Consider the following 16,007-nt stretch of genomic DNA (forward strand, 5'->3'; position numbering starts at 1 on the left):
GTTTTTAAATTTTCATTAATGTTAATCTTACTAAGAAAAAAGAGGTAATCCAAAATTTTATGTTATTATGTAAAACTTGTGGAATATATGATTTAAACAATTTAGAGAAAATGAGCGATAAACTTACATACAGTATTTCTGGCTGGTAATGTGTTTGCATGGCAGGCTATTTTAATATATAGGCTAACTTGGTCAATTTTATAGATATCTTAAAATTTATTTCACAGATATGAATCTGAAAGTTCAAATTAAGTTACTATAAGAAAAATTATCCCCCCCCCCGCAGGTGTATGTAACTACTTAACTCTGCTAGCCACAACACGTACGCAACCTTCTTGTGCGGTGTCGAAATAATTAATTGAGTTAGACTAAGACCATCAACTGACGTATGAGCTTGAGTAAGGTATAGATAAATCTTTAAGAGATTACTTTTTGCAAGGCACGAACCGGAAGTGTGCACTTTGAGATACAAAACAAAAAATTCTGCACAGTATCAAGGATACAGAATACGTCATCCAGTTTAGAGAATGGAACAACAGTTGTGTTGGTTTGAATGTTATATTTTTGTTTCGGTTTGCAAATGGAGAGTATGGGTCTATAATGGGTTCCGGAATTCTCGTTACCGGAACACTAGTCATTATATCAATTATATCACATCGTCACTGCTTTTTAGTCACCCGGTTTTCTGGTCACCATAACTTTTTTTGTCACCAGCGTTCTTTCTTATTTCGACCTTTTTGTTACCGTTCCCTTTGGTCACCTGTTCGGTAGAAATGAAAGGTGAATCATCGTACACATTATAAATTTAATTTAGTGGAATGTATATAGTATTTTGTATTTTTTTTTTTCAAAATTTCCACCTAGATTATGTCCGATGGCTCTTAGATAAGCCATCTTGGTGTACTTTTTCTTTAAGTGATATAAAAAGTGCTTCATATGCTTGACTAGTTTTTCTTTTCATGAGTACAATTACTACTGGCAACTACTGTCCGCGGTCTTGGACAAGGATAGGATCATGTATTTAGTTGAAAGAAGACTATGGAAGGCGAGTTAAATGTGCTGTCCATCGCAACTGCCGAGGTTATATCAGCGTCGCCGGTGGGCCGGAATTTTGTCCTCCAAGAGTTCTTTTACATGTCAGTAAATCTACTGACATGAGCCTGTCGCATTTAAGCACATTTAAATATCATCGACCTAGCCCGGGATCGAACCCGCAACCTCAAGCATAGAATGCCAGCGCTATACCAACTGCGCCAAACAGGCCGACCCGTCCATCGTCCAGAATGTTCATCTTTGCAGCATTCTCAGCTGCCTGTCGATTGAAAAAACAATTATTTTGTTTTTCATCTTGCGCAGTGTTACAATATGAAAGCTATCTATCTCCTTCTAAAGTTCTCTTATACCGATCACCTATATCTTGTAAATCATGTATGTATTTATTTACACTCCAAGTGGGCAAACACCCGGTGGAAGTGGTAACTTAATTACACAAAATAAAAATTTATCAGTGGTTCTCGTGATAAATTTTCTCTTCGTGTCTCACACAGAGTTCTCTTTAGAGTTTCTTACCTTGATAGACTCACATTTTTCAACAGTAATCTCACTAGAGGTTTTGATTTATCTAGAGAAAATCAAAACTCGAGTGGGATTTAGCCTAATTGACTATTATACGATTAGAAGGAAGTATATAAAGAGTAGAAGAAATAAAGTATTCTAATACAATAAAATATGTATTGACTTACTAAAATTCTATTTCACTAATGTTCACCAAAACGTTTGAACGGAGCCGCATTTTCAGTTGACTGTTGAAGCAGTAATTAGGAGAGGGAGAGACCGATTTATTAGCGAAGTGATATCTCCATATTTTTATTACATGTATTCGCGGGGATGTTCTGGCGACTTCGTTAGAATTAGCTTCCCCACACAGGTGTTTCGTCACTTGTCAGCATCGGACAGATTTAGGGTCACCTTGAGCGGGGTTTCGTATAGAGACTCGATGAAGCATAAAATCCTAATGTCGGACTAGACCCGTGGGAAAGATACCGCCAAGCTTGGGTTTTCCAAAGAACGGGTATTCTTGTGAGATATACAAACTAATTAGATGTTATGGGAAATCCAAAGTTTAAATTTAGACATGACATATTTCGCGCCCAATAAGAAGAGATCTTGGTTTAGCTTATGAGGTCACTTTGGACCAATAGGGAATAGATTTTAGGCTGGTTAAGTGACGTAGTTTTTAACCAATAGGATAGTTAGTTTTAGCGTAGGATAGGTTTTTATAAATAAGGGTGACGGGGAGCGGAGATCATAAAAACAACTTCACATCGTGTCGGCGGCCCTACATACAGGGCACAATCACAAGATCTCATCCTGTCGGCGGCCCTACATACAGGGCACGAACACAACATCTCATCGTGTCGGCGGCCCTACATACAGGGCAGAATAACTACTTTGTTTCGTGTCGACAGGATAACTACTTTTCTTCGTGTCGACGGCACGACACACTGAGTTTTTTTTCGTGTCGGCGGCCCAACTTAATAGTCTTTCTTCCGGCGAAGACTCGATAGTTAGAACTTTGTCATCGGCGAGACCACTCGTCAACGTTTAGGAGCTTCGATCATAGTGTACTGGGCAGAGTATTGAATTTATAGTATCGGATAGAGCTTATTCAGAGTTACCATAGAGTCGATACAGAGGTGCGACCAACGATTGAATTATAAGTCAGCCGGAAATACATACTCTAGGGTTTACCAAGTGAATACGACAATAAACTTATAGTTTTGGAGTTTACACTGCCTTTTATATAAGTAGCCGGCTTGGTATTATTCCCGACATCATCCTATACCACAACAGTACCTCGGCTACCCTGAGTGAATCTCACGCAACACCGAGACGCACCCACCCTCAAATGGTCTCCAACGTGGGGCCTCAATAACGACCACTCCACCCTCACTGTCTATGCGGTAAACAAATGACGATCGCAAAGCATGTTTTATAATACCGTAAAGAATCTGCAATTTGAAATGTTGCAAACAAAGAAACAAATGGTGGGAAAGTGATAAAAACAGAAGAAAGTATATAAAGATTAGAAGAAATACAGTATTTTAATAGGCCTACAATAAAATAGATTTATGATTGACTTATTAAAATTCCATTTCACTAATGTTCTCTTCACCGAAACGTTTGAATGAAGCCGCAATTTTCAGTCGACTATCTATACGGGAAACAAATCACGATCGAAAAGCATGTTTTATAGTACCGTAAAGAATTTGCAGTTTGAAATGTTGGCAAACAAAGAAACAAATATTAGGGAAGTGATAAAAATAAACAAATGCTAAGGAAGTGATACAAATAAATAAATGCTAGGAAAGTGATAAAACTGTGCGTTAAGCAACCATGATTGGTTGAAAGACGTCCTTTCGTACTTTTTTTTTTGTCAAAAGTAGTATAACGTAGTAAAAGTGTAATAGTCACTGAAAAACCTCTCTCATAATACTGGACAATGACAGAAGGCGGTGCATCTAATATTCGCGCACTTTCCTTCATCAATTCTAAGCGTTCTGTGCTGTGGATCCAACCCCAGTGTGACGCATGAATGAACTGTTCAGATGGACAGTTGACAATTGATACTTTGTCATGCGATATGGTTATGGTGAAGTTGCATCTCCCGCGATCACATATACAAACAACACCGGAATCGAGACTTTATGTTTAGCATACATATAACCATCATGTACATATTAGTTTCTAATGGCGCCTAATGTATCTTGTGAAACAAAATTCCTCATGAGGGTTCTACAACATTACAATAATTTAGCTTCAGCCAAAAATAAATAAGACATTCAACTTTAAGCCAATAATTTAACTGCGTAATTTTAGAAACAACCGAACAATTCTATTATGCTTTTAAAAATTTGAAAATATATAATTTTTGTGGTCGGTGGCGAAAATGTAATCGGTGACAAGTCCGGAGCAGAAAATTTAATCGGTGACTACAAGTCCGGTGCCGAAAATGTAATCGGTCACTACAAGTCCGATGCCGAAAATTTAATCGGTGACTATAAGTCCGGTGGCGAAAATTTAATCGGTGACTGCAAGTCCGGTGGCGAAAATTTAATCGGTGACTACAAGTCCGGTGCCGAAAATTTAATCGGTGACTACAAGTCTGGTGATGAAAATTTAATCGGTGACTACAAGTCCGGTGGCGAAAATTTCATCGGTGACTGCAAGTCCGGTGGCGAAAATTTCATCGGTGACTACAAGTCCGGTGCCGAAAATTTAATCGGTGACTACAAGTCTGGTGATGAAAATTTAATCGGTGACTACAAGTCCGGTGGCGAAAATTTAATCGGTGACTACAAGTCCGGTGCTGAAAACTTAATCGGGACTACAAGTCCGGTGCCGAAAATTTAATCCGTGACTACAAGTTCGGTGCCGAAAATTTAATCGGTGACATCGGTGACTACAAGTCTGGTTACGAAAATGTAATCGGTGACTACAAGTCCGGTGCTGAAAATTTAATCGGTGACTAAAAGTCCGGTGACGAAAATTTAATCGGTGACTACAAGCCCGGTGCCGAAAATTTAATCCGTGACTACAAGTCTGGTGACGAAAATTTAATCCGTGTCTACAAGTCCGGTGCTGAAAATTTAAACGGTGACTACAAGTCCGGGGCCGAAAATTTAATCGGTGACTCAAGTCCGGTGCCGAAAATTTAATCGGTGACTACAAGTCCGGTGCCGAAAATTTAATCGGTGACTACAAGTCCGGTGCTGAAAATTTAATCGGTGACTAAAAGTCCGGTGACGAACATTTAATCGGTGACTACAAGTCCGGTGCCGAAAATTTAATCGGTAACTACAAGTCTGGTGCTCAAAATTTAATCCGTGACTACAAGTCTGGTGACGAAAATTTAATCCGTGACCACAAGTCCGGTGCTGAAAATTTAATCGGTGACTACAAGTCCGGGGCCGAAAATTTAATCGGTGACTCAAGTCCGGTGCCGAAAATTTAATCGGTGACTACAAGTCCGGTGCCGAAAATTTAATCGGTGACTGCAAGACCGATGCCGAAAATTTAATCGGTGACTACAAGTCTGGTGGCGAAAATTTAATCGGTAACTACAAGTCCGGTGGCGAAAATTTAATCGGTGACTACAAGTCCGGTGCCGAAAATTTAATCGATGACTACAAGTCCGGTGCCGAAAATTTAATCGGTGACATTGGTGACTACAAGTCCGGTGACGAAAATTTAATCGGTGACTACAAGTCCGGTGCCGAAAATTTAATCGGTAACTACAAGTCTGGTGCTCAAAATTTAATCCGTGACTATAAGTCTGGTGACGAAAATTTAATCGGTGACTACAAGTCCGGTGCTGAAAATTTAAGCGGTGACTACAAGTCCGGGGCCGAAAATGTAATCGGTGACTACAAGTCCGGTGCTGAAAATTTAATAGGTGACTAAAAGTCCGGTGACGAAAATTTAATCGGTGACTACAAGTAAGGTGCTGAAAATTTAAGCGGTGACTACAAGTCCGGTGCCGAAAATGTAATCGGTGACTACAAGTCCGGTGCCGAAAATTTAATCCGTGACTACAAGTCTGGTGACGAAAATTTAATCCGTGTCTACAAGTCCGGTGCTGAAAATTTAAACGGTGACTACAAGTCCGGGGCCGAAAATTTAATCGGTGACTCAAGTCCGGTGCCGAAAATTTAATCGGTGACTACAAGTCCGGTGCCGAAAATTTAATCGGTGACTACAAGTCCGGTGTTGAAAATTTAATCGGTGACTAAAAGTCCGGTGACGAAAATTTAATCGGTGACTACAAGTCCGGTGCCGAAAATTTAATCGGTAACTACAAGTCTGGTGCTCAAAATTTAATCCGTGACTACAAGTCTGGTGACGAAAATTTAATCCGTGACCACAAGTCCGGTGCTGAAAATTTAATCGGTGACTACAAGTCCGGGGCCGAAAATTTAATCGGTGACTCAAGTCCGGTGCCGAAAATTTAATCGGTGACTACAAGTCCGGTGCCGAAAATTTAATCGGTGACTGCAAGACCGATGCCGAAAATTTAATCGGTGACTACAAGTCTGGTGGCGAAAATTTAATCGGTAACTACAAGTCCGGTGGCGAAAATTTAATCGGTGACTACAAGTCCGGTGCCGAAAATTTAATCGATGACTACAAGTCCGGTGCCGAAAATTTAATCGGTGACATTGGTGACTACAAGTCCGGTGACGAAAATTTAATCGGTGACTACAAGTCCGGTGCCGAAAATTTAATCGGTAACTACAAGTCTGGTGCTCAAAATTTAATCCGTGACTATAAGTCTGGTGACGAAAATTTAATCGGTGACTACAAGTCCGGTGCTGAAAATTTAAGCGGTGACTACAAGTCCGGGGCCGAAAATGTAATCGGTGACTACAAGTCCGGTGCTGAAAATTTAATAGGTGACTAAAAGTCCGGTGACGAAAATTTAATCGGTGACTACAAGTCCGGTGCTGAAAATTTAAGCGGTGACTACAAGTCCGGTGCCGAAAATGTAATCGGTGACTACAAGTCCGGTGCTGAAAATTTAATAGGTGACTAAAAGTCCGGTGACGAAAATTTAATCGGTGACTACAAGTCCGGTACCGAAAATTTAATCGCTAACTACAAGTCTGGTGCTCAAAATTTAATCCGTGACTACAAGTCTGGAGACGAAAATTTAATCGGTGACTACAAGTCCGTTGCTGAAAATTTAATCGGTGACTACAAGTCCGGGGCCGAAAATTTAATCGGTGACTCAAGTCCGGTGCCGAAAATTTAATCGGTGACTACAAGTCCGGTGCCGAAAATTTAATCGGTGACTACAAGTCCGATGCGAAAATTTAATCGGTGACTACAAGTCTGGTGACGAAAATTTAATCGGTGACTACAAGTCCGGTGGCGAAAATTTAATCGGTGACTACAAGTCTAGTGGCAAAAATTTAATCGATGACTACAAGTCCGGTACCGAAAATTTAATCGGTGACTACAAATCTGATGTTGAAAATTTAATCGGTGACTACAAGTTAGGTGACAAGTTTTTGTTTTATTCAACATTGAAAGTGTATAATTATTTTATAGTAACCCTGTATATTGCATGTTCATTAATTAAGGGTTTAGAAATTATCGTCACCGAAGCTGTCATTGTACTCTTTCGCCACCGATTAAATTTTCGGCACCGGACTTGTAGTCACCGATTAAATTTTCGCCATCGGACTTGTAGTCACCGATTAAATTTTCGTCACCAGACTTGTAGTCACCGATTAAATTTTCGGCATCGGACTTGTAGTCACCGATTAAATTTTCGGCATCAGACTTGTAGTCACCGATTAAATTTTCGCCATCGGACTTGTAGTCACCGATTAAATTTTCCTACGTCATGGTAGTGACTCCTTAAAAATGATTTATTAGTATTATAATAATAATAATAATAATAATACATCCACTTAGAATAATTATTGACGTAGGCTATAATCTATGCGTAATAATTAAAATACATAGGCTATATTAACAACTACTCTTTCAGAAGTAGCCTATGCATTTTGAGTTTAAAGTATGAATGTTACAATAATAAGAGTGTACTTATTTGCTCTTCTATTTTGTAAGTAATTGTAATTTATTTTACTCTTATTTCTTTACATGTCAGATTTCACCTATATATTACGCTTATTTCCTTCGGTCTTACCGATGTCCATTAGTTGATTTATATATTAATTATGAAGATAAATGTACCAAAATGTCCAATCAATTATAATCCTATTTCAAGCTAACACTTTTTTTAATTAGGAAAAGTAAATTTCCTTCAATTGTTACTTCATTTGTGTAGTTATAAAATGTCATGAGAGTTTCTGTATGGTGAAGTGCGCTTGGTGTTCTGTCCTATATTCTGTCTAGCCACAAAGACATCAGTCGCAACCGCTTGAAAGTCGGATATTCGGTTGAATGCTCAACCTCGCCGGTTGTTCTGCGACTAGTCGAATATAAACGGTTCTAAGAGCTATTCTGCAGCTCCCTGTCACCCATCTATCAACCGATCTATCCTTTCATTTAACTATGTTGCACTACGCGGAAAAGCACTTCTTTCTTCGCTCCAGGGTAAATCTATCTACCAAAAAGCGTATATATACAGAATATCACAAAACCTGATCAAACCAAATCTAACCTATCACTGATCCTATCCTAGACCTTACGAAAACTCACTTTCTATCAAAAAGCATAGGCCTATACGCAAGGCATACAAACGCACGAAAAAACCAAACCTAACCTGACACTAATCCTCGACCACACGAAAACTCGCTTTTGTCGATCTACCTATCTTTAAAAAAAAAAAAAAAAAAAAAAAAAAAAAAAAGAACATAAATGCAAGGTATTCTAAAAAAACCTGAACCAAACCTAACTTGCCACTGATTCTAGCTTATTTATTTTTCCTGATATCGGGAGCACTGTGTTAAGCATTTCCATACTTATCTGCCGGATTTTGTCATCATAACCATAATATGGCTGCACACAATTTGACGTAAAATGTTTGAATGAAACGTGATATCTATACTTAGTTTGTGTCGAGTGTAGGTATTTTATAAAGTTATGCCACCTCTCAGTTTCATTTCATCATGAAATAACGCAACCGTATGTGGTGCGTAAGGAGACATGTTTTAATCAAACTTCTATGCGTCTATCTATCGATCTCCAGCTATCCATCTTTCTTTCAGTCTATCTACAGGGCCTATCCATCAATGTATTTATCTATCTAGACATCCATGAAACTCTACATCCATCCTTAGGGAAAAGGAAATTTCCAGTTAGTCGGAAAACATATTTTATATATATATATATATATATATATATATATATATATATTTTCTGTAAATGAATTATTCTGTAGGCTATAGTTAGTTACGAAACAAGAACGTAAAAGTTTTTAATTTATCCAGATATTTAATTTATATTTAACAACAGTTCGACGTAACAATGACGCAAACTGAAACGGAAACATAATTCGAAACATGAAAAACGTACCTCATCAGTGTAACGTACGTTTCAATTCCTGCCTTACCGTGTTTATTTCCGTCACACAACGTACCGCTCTCTGTTTTCCTCTGCAACGTCAAGAAATAAAATCGAAAAACTAGACTCTGCATTTATACTTATCAATGTCATTTAACGAAATAAATTTTGTTATGCAATAGGCCTATTCAAATAAAAGTAAAAAAGTTTTCATTTTGTTTTATTATCGATATCCAAATTTGGGCGACATTTGAGTAAGTAAAATCATAAATAAGTCATTTTAATATTCATTCATCTAATAACTTATTTTTATTTTGAATTAAATTTTCATTTGTTAACATGATTATTTTTTAATTTTGCTTAATTCAATAACGATACCGTACACGATGCGCTAAACATATTTTTTACCACATTGTATTTATTAACCATGGAAAAGCTGGGGAATTAACATTGTCATGTGGAAGAAAGAAATGGTTCGGGTTTAGAAATTTCCTAATTACCTAAAAAAAATTGTATTAAACTAGTCACAATTTGGTATAGGTCAGGAGGCGAGACCTAGCGTATGAGCTGTGCGAGAGGGGAAATATTAAGCTATCTGAAAGAGAGCTTATTTCATGATGCTTAATATTATACGAATCTACTGACACGGAAGTTCATCTCAAACTAAAGCCTATCTTCCCCCTCCACAACTATTAGTGATACAACTACGGCACATGAGAAGGTCACAGGACAGGTCTTGCCTCCTCTGCTATACATGTTTTATGTCAAACGTGTAGCCAATTTCATAACGTTAAAGTTCCCGCTGACAATGAAAATGTTTACATTAACGCGAGGACATAAATGTATGACATGAACATAGGATTCATAATATTACCATTCGCAATGCCAACAGAAAACAAAAAAAAAAATAATTGAGTGCGGCAAATAAAAATGGATGCTTCGACGAAGAACGACAATGTAACAACGAAATTTATGTTCCTACATGAAAAGATAAGATCTTATACAAATAATAAATAACCTATAATGTTTACATATCTCATAGCGTGGAAAGATGCTATATTCTTAATATTATAACGAAATTAGAACTTAGGTTTTGTTTCCAAGTATTTTCTTTTAAAAAATTATTTTTTTTTTTATAATTTGTGTTTTTATCATAAATACAACGATGACTTTGAAACAAAATAGTGAATTTCTCATCATATGAATCTATTTTAGCGCGTCCTTCTCTTGTTTTGTGCAATGTAGCAGTGTTTTTTTTTTTTTCTCGAATCACGTCAATGCGAACATGAAAGTTTGGAGTTTGTAAACTCTCGCGTTAGCATTTAACGTCGTTGTTAATGTTTATGTGGCTCCATAAAGTAACCTGACTGCAACTTTTTATGTTCGCATTGCGTTTGCCTTTACTTTTAATTGTGAAAGGGCTCTCTATCATACGCTAAAATGGCATTATCATATACGTATCTTGTTCCCATTTGGGAGTCACGGGTGTTCTGAGAAATTCTGTGAAGGTAAAAGCTATATCATAAAGACCCTTCTATTGTTATATTTTATACCCGTCCTTCGAAATTAAATGCTTCATACAACCATGACAACAACAAAGGAAATCATTCTCACATGGTTGCATTTGGAGAGAAATCGTAATTGCGACTTACCTGTAGACATAGAGGGACAAGCACACTTTCGGATGAAAGTGCCTTACCGAAAATTGCGATGGGATCCTTAGTTGGACCACGCCCGCTTACCACAGTACCTGTTGCTGCCTCTGATGGAATTGCACGGGTCGGCGGACGTCAAGCTTTCCACGGGTAGTTCCAGTTCTCAACTAATCCAATTATTTTACTTGTTTAGATGTCTGCCACGCGTTCCCATGGGCGACAACAGGAAAACCTCGAGCATGTGCAGCTGCCGTTCTGCAGTTGCATCTCATTCCGCGCCCCCTCGCCCCTTTAACCATACAAAATAAACACGATTGATTGGAGCTCACATCTTAACACGGAAGCACACGCCGCGTGCTGGTGGGGGGTAAGACAGGGGTCTAGGTCTTGGACAGTCGGCACATGAAGACCTGCTAGTCAATAACGCATAATGCGCCGCCGGTAGCACGTATCACTGCACTTGATCAACGAGTATCGCGTCGGCCATATTTTTCTCCGGAAATTCAAAAACACTCAAACAATATCAGACATGGGAGCACCATTTTATCTACAGTACTGAGTTCGAACTCCGAGTACAGCAATAATATTTGTAGTCTATTTCAAGTACAGTAGAACCCCATTAATTCGGATAATTTGGGGGAAGATACAGTCTGAATTAGTGAAAGTCTGTATTACAGAGAATTTACTGCAACAGGATTATTTCGACAGCTAAAAATATTATATTTTGTAATTGTTTAATTACTAATTTGATGTTTAATCGTTCTATTTTACAAACCATTCATTCACAGTGTTCTCCCAAGGATGTCTCTTACTGCAAACCCAGCATTCTCCAGCATTTCCTATTTTCTATCTTACTCTTAGTCTCCACATATGATCCTTTTATAATTAATGTCGTCCAGGGGCGGACGCAAGATTTTTTTTCGGGGAGGGATTTGAGGAGATAGTAAAAATGGAATAATGAGAAATAAGTTTATATACTCACAATTTGTTTCCGAGTCACAAACATATACAAGTTGGCCTGAGTAGCGTAGTCGGTATAGCCTTCTGTGCTCGAAGTTGCGGGTTCTAACCCAGCACAGTTCGATGGCACTTAAGTGTGCTTAAATGTGACAGGCCTCATATCGGTAAATTTATTGGCAAGTAAAAGAAGTCCTGCGGGAAAAAATTCTGGCGCCCCAGTGACGCTGATATAACCTCGGCAATTGCGAGCGTTGTTAAATAAACCACAATTTTTAAATTTTAATATTTACAATGACTGCAATACAAAAACAATGACAGAGTGATATTTACAGAAGAAGGTGACGAGGCTTCTTAGACATTTAATCCAGTACTTCATAAGCTTTTATTTCTACATTTTTATGTATCATCATCAAGACCAGTCCATTTAATCTATCTGCCCCTCAAGTAAGTCTTCAAACACTGCAATGTTGAGAACGACCGTTCTGGTGTTGATGTAGTTACAGGCAATGTGCAGAAAAGTTTCAGCGCCTTGTGAGTGCAAGGGAAAAATAATTTCATTGCACCTGTTCAAAGATGATATAAAATTAGTAGGCATTAGGTGAAGATTTTTCTGATCAAGGAAATTTCTTCTCCACATCTTCAATTCATTGAAGAAAGACTCCGGTGATGCATAAACATCATTGGGCCACTGATTTACTATAGCCTCAACAGCAGTTTCCAAATCTTCATCTGATGCTCGCACTATGTTTTTAGGCAGCAAAGTTTGTATGGACTTTAGGATTCCCTTATGATTTAAAAACCCGTCCTTGAGCTGACTAATAAAATAGTCTAAGAAGGGAAGGAGAATTGAAAGCCTAAAATACTCTTCAGGACTCTCTGCTTTGAAGTTAGAATGCTGTGTTTGTCTCCCTGCAGTTCTTGGAACTTCCAGCGTAATTCTAGTAAGTTCAGCAACACTTTTTGCCTCTAGGTTCACTGGCTGAAAATTTAAACGAAAATCTTCCAGTTCTCTTCCTAGATTCTCACATAGTTCAATGCATGCCTTAAGGTTCATCTGTTCTGACTGTAGTAGACTGGCTAAACCATGTGACAGGATAAAAACATGGCTAGCTACAATCATTGACACTAAAAATGTTGGTTTCTATATGGCTTATATTACGATGTACCGAAGTACATATGATAATATTTCAGTGCAGAAATTCTGCGTCATCATATGATGATGGAAGAGTGGAACGGAGAAAAATTCTCTCCGGCACCGGGATTTGAACCCGGGTTTTCAGCTCTACGTGCTGTTGCTTTATCCACTAAGCCACACCGGATTCCCATCCCGATGTCGGATCGAATCCTTTCAGTTTAAGTTCCACTTCTTGGGTTCCCTCTAGTGGCCTACCCTCATGCACTGCGTCATAGAGATGTATGACAGTGGCACAATGTCCATACATGTGCAGAAGTGCATATCATGATATGCGAAAAATAATCACTTTGTGATTTAAGATTATGCTTATTCCGTCTGATCCTGGCCACTTAGTCACTCATAACGAGTTATATTATAGTCCTCTTGCGTTGGATCTCTTGTAGTAAGTGCCAGAGAACAGTGCTACTCTCCAGTGGGCAGTGGATCAGAGTTGCGAAGCAGAGGCAAGAAAAATCCCAGATATAGGGATTTCTTTCAATGCAAAGATACGTTTATTTAACATTTTAGTAAAGAGAATTTACGTGGAAAACCCTTTAATTCCTACGTACATTCACGAATTAAAATCAATATTATTTTTGTTTCTTGTTTCGTATTTTTCTCAAAATTCCGGGAGGAGATATATCCCCTTAATCCCCCCCTTGCGTCCGCCCCTGATTATGTCGTCTATTATTTAATATCTTCTTCTGCCCCGAACTCTGTCTCGTTCACCATTCCTTCCAGTGCATACTTCAGTAGGTAGTTTCTTCTCAGCCAGTGACCCAGCCAATTTGTTTTTCTCTTCCAGATCAATTTCAGCATCATTCTTTTTACAGACATATGAAACATAAAACATTAACTTAAAAAAAAATCCCAAACATCCTTACAAACGTGAACGTTTCACGCAATTATATGGATTCGATGAATCCTCTGTCGCTTTTGTCTTACAATTTATATTGGAATTAGGCCTACATTTTGTATGTCACCTTTCGTGTACACTGATTACCCATGCGCAAACCTTCAAAGGGTACTGGTACTGGTGGTAGTAGTCAATTACTGAACAAGAAGTACATGCTGTAACTAGCTTCTACAAACATCATTATCATCATCATTATCATAATCTAGCTGCCCATGGAATTAGGCCGTTGTTGACCTGTTCTGGTCTCACTGTCCAAAAGTCTTTTCCTAGGTTTTCCTTGACTTCTCTTCCTCTTGGGACGTAGTTCTACAAAATTTTGGGTGGTCTGTTTCTTACCATTCTAGTAGTCTACGTGTTGAAATCATTTTGTTCTATAATTTTCAATTTTTTCTAATACTGAAACTATTTTTAATTCTGAGTCTCAGTGAAACGTACAGCAGAGTCCGTATAGGTCAGTTTCTGTCAGATGGGTTTCCAATTCACTGTGGGCTAAAGCAAGGAGATGCACTATCACCTTTACTTTTTAACTTTGCTCTGGAGTATGCCATTAGGAAAGTCCAGGATAACAGAGAGGGTTTGGAATTGAACGGGTTACATCAGCTGCTTGTCTATGCGGATGACGTGAATATGTTAGGAGAAAATCCACAAACGATTAGGGAAAACACGGAAATTTTACTTGAAGCAAGTGAAGAGATAGGTTTGAAAGTAAATCCCGAAAAGACAAAGTATATGATTATGTCTCGTGACGAGAATATTGTACGAAATGGAAATATAAAAATTGGACATTTATCTTTTGAAGAGGTGGAGAAGTTGAAATATCTTGGAGCAACAGTAACAAATATAAATGATACTCGGGAGGAAATTAAACACAGAATAAATATGGGAAATGCCTGTTATTATTCGTTTGAGAAGCTTTTATCATCCAGTCTGCTGTCAACAAATCTGAGAGTTAGAATTTATAAAACAGTTATATTACCGGTTGTTCTTTACGGTTGTGAAACTTGGACTCTCACTTTGAGAGAGGAACATAGGTTAAGGGTGTTTGAGAATAAGGTGCTTAGGAAAATATTTAGGGCTATGAGGGATGCAATTACAGAAGAATGGAGAAAGTTACACAACACAGAACTGCACGCATTTTATTCTTCACCTGACATAATTAGGAACATTAAATCCAGACGTTTGAGATGGGCAGGGCATGTAGCACGTATGGGCGAATCCAGAAATGCATATAGAGTGTTAGTTGGGAGGCCAGAGGGAAAAAGACCTTTGGGGAGGCCGAGACGTGGATGGGAAGATAATATTAAAATGGATTTGAGGGAGGTGGGATATGATGATAGATACTGGATTAATCTTGCTCAGGATAGGGACCAATGGCGGGCTTATGTGACGGCGACAATGAACCTCCGGGTTCCTTAAAAGCCAGTAAGTAAGTAAATAAATATTTTTAATTCTTCTGCAATCTCTAATTGTTTTTATAGTCCATCCAAGTGTAAACTGCTGTTTTTTCGCATGCTGCTCCTATTCTTGATGAATCTGCTGCTCTGATGGTCAATTTTTCACTGTCGTACAAGAGCGTGGGAAGAGCTAAGTTGTACAATTTTAACAATTTTGCAAACATACAGAACACAAAACATTAATTGAATAACCAGGTTTGAAAATACACTAAGTCCAAGAAACCGAGTTTTACAGGAGAGTCAAAAAACGTCATTGCATTACTTTCATAACAAATTAATGGCCGCGGATGCGTTTTACAGAATTGGGGAATTGGGTTGGAGATGGACTACCTTCTTTTAAATTCTTACCACGATTTGTGTAACCAAGAAGACTTCGCAACTGTATAAAAATGCTTTTGCGGTTTCGATGGACTTAATTGGTTTTAAAGCTGGCGATTCAATTTAAAAAATAAAGAATTTGAAGTTCGTTAGTCTTAAGCCCATTACTGCACAGGAAGTACTAGCTTTGGAATTTTCAGACTAATGTAAAGGAGGAGGTAAGTATTGTTTGCGTCTGTTTGCGCTCCTATTCTTCATGTACAGTACCGCGTTTTGATGGCAGTTCTTCTGTATGCAGGCAACAAGCTTCGCAACACTGTCAATAAGTAGCATTTATACAAGAGCTCTTGTTTATTGGACATGCACAATGCGTTGTATGTGAAACTTAGTAAAAATATGGCGGTCTATTTCTTTTTTTCTGAAACTGTACAGTACATCATGTCGCATTTCTTTTAAGGCAAGATAAGATTTCTAATAGTTCGTATTAAGTCAACAAT

Source organism: Periplaneta americana, chromosome 13, assembly GCF_040183065.1.
Source record: "Periplaneta americana isolate PAMFEO1 chromosome 13, P.americana_PAMFEO1_priV1, whole genome shotgun sequence".
Lineage (NCBI taxonomy): Eukaryota > Metazoa > Arthropoda > Insecta > Blattodea > Blattidae > Periplaneta > Periplaneta americana.